At 40.8% G+C, this 2,174-nt stretch overlaps 1 pseudogene across 1 annotated transcript; it reads left to right on the top strand.

Annotated features, from left to right (window-relative positions):
- Positions 1–1,543: 1,543 nt before the first annotated feature.
- Positions 1,544–2,026, top strand: LOC105514153 (annotated as a pseudogene). The gene has a single exon (XR_001002147.1). The product of XR_001002147.1 is annotated as a 60S ribosomal protein L32 pseudogene (transcript).
- Positions 2,027–2,174: the final 148 nt, after the last annotated feature.

The raw sequence follows: 2,174 nt of genomic DNA on the forward strand, positions 1-2,174 counted from the left end.
GGCTGGAGTGCAATGGCATGATCTCGGCTCACTGCAACCTCCGCCTCCCGGGTTCAAGTGATTCTCCTGCCTCAGCCTACCAAGTAGCTGGGATTACAGGTGCCTGCCACCACGCCCGGCTAGTTTTTGTATTTTTAGTAGAGACGAGGGTTTCACCATGTTGGCCAGGCTTGTCTGGAACTCCTGACCTCCAGTGATCCACCCTCCTCGGCCTCCTAAAGTGTTGGATAACAGGCGTGAGCCACCACATCCAGCGAGTTCTGGAAGTTTTTACGTAGTCCAATGGTATGACTTCCAAAATTATCAGATACCTATATTTAAGAGTACTTGTCATGGTCCTTTCCATGAATTTCCTTAAGAAAGCAGCAAATTTTTGACTGTTGCTGATTGTAAAATGCTTTTGAGAAGAATTAAAGTAAACCAATAACTGCCCGTGAATGACAAGACTTAACCACAGTTAAAGCCAAAGTTGACAAGAAATTTGGCTATTTCTGTGGCAACAATTTAACATAATATTCAGAATTATGACTGATAACATATACCAATACATATTTTTGGGGGGGAAATTTCATATAATTTTGGAACACTTATTAATAATACATTTACATAAATATAATTCAAAGAAAATTAAATACTATTGGCTGAGCACAGTGGCTCATGCCTGTAATCCCAGCACTGTGGGAGGCCAAGGAAGGCAAATCATGAGGTCAGAAGTTCGAGACCAGCCTGGCCAACATGGTGAAACCCCATCTCTACTAAAAATACAAAAATTAGCCAGGCGTGGTGGTGGGTGCCTGTAATCCCAGCTACTCAGGAGGCTGAGGCAGGAGAATCACTTGAACCTGGGAGGCGGAGGTTGCAGTGAGCTGAGATCGCCCCGCTGTACTCCAGCCTGGGCAACAAGAGTGAAACTCCATTTCAAAGAAAAAAAAAAATACTATTTGTTGTTTGACAATGCTTCCCATATGATTTTAAAATACCAAATAAGCTTAGTGTGTTTCTCTTGGACTTCCAAGTGTCCTTTGTTCAGTGTCCAAAAGTTAGTGGGAAGCCAAAAATACTTAATTTAGAATTTGAACTTTGATTTTGGGAAGTATGTCAAATATCAAAGGTTTAAAACAGTTGATATGAAAATAAGAAAAGTTTAAAATACTTGATCAAAATAGGATCACAGGTCACTGTACAAGTCATTCATTTAGCCAAAGTGATAATTCAAAGATTTCAAAAAACAACGACCTCTATTCTTTGATAGAAAAGGAGACTCAGTTTTTCAAATGATCAAAAGACCTACTAAAGACAGCAGGAGACAAACAGAATTTGTCTCTCTCCCTCTTCCCAACTCCTTTTTTTTTTTTGCAGTTTACTTAAAAGGCAAACAAAAAATCTTTTACCATCTGTTATTATTCTTCTTGTGTTTTTTTTTTGTTTTTTTGTTCTTTTTCTTTTTTTTGTTTTTATTTTTTCTCTTTGTTCATCTGTTATTAATACTATGTAAAATCTAGTTTAAAAGAGAAAACTAGCTCTCTTCCTCGGTGCTGCCTACGGAGGTGGCAGCCATCTCCTCCTCGGCATCATGGCCGCCCTCAGACCCCTTGTGAAGCCCAAGACCGTCAAAAAAAGAACCAAGAAGTTCATCCGGCACCAGTCAGACTGATATGTCAAAATTAAGCGTAACTGGCGGAAACCCAGAGGCATTGACAACAGGGTTTGTAGAAGATTCAAGGGCCAGATCTTGATGCCCAACATTGGTTATGGGAGCAACAAAAAAACAAAGCACATGCTGCCCAGTGGATTCCGGAAGTTCCTGGTCCACAAGGTCAAGGAGCTGGAAGTGCTGCTGATGTGCAACAAATCTTACTGTGCCGAGATTGCTCACAATGTTTCCTCCAAGAACCGCAAAGCCATCGTGGAAAGAGCTGCCCAGCTGGCCATCAGAGTCACCAACCCCAATGCCAGGCTGCGCAGTGAAGAAAATGAGTAGACAGCTCGTGTGCATGTTTTCTGTTTAAATAAATGTAAAAACTGCAAAAAAAAAAGAAAACTAAATTGTACCTTTGCATCAATGTATTAAAGTTGAAGCTAATTTTAATAAAATCTTGTAAACAAGCTGGACACAGTGTCTGCCCCCTACCCAGCCCCACCTAATGCTCACATTTTAGGAGGCTGAGGTGGGT

This window comes from Colobus angolensis, unplaced genomic scaffold, assembly GCF_000951035.1.
Source record: "Colobus angolensis palliatus isolate OR3802 unplaced genomic scaffold, Cang.pa_1.0 Scaffold24, whole genome shotgun sequence".
Taxonomy (NCBI): domain Eukaryota; kingdom Metazoa; phylum Chordata; class Mammalia; order Primates; family Cercopithecidae; genus Colobus; species Colobus angolensis.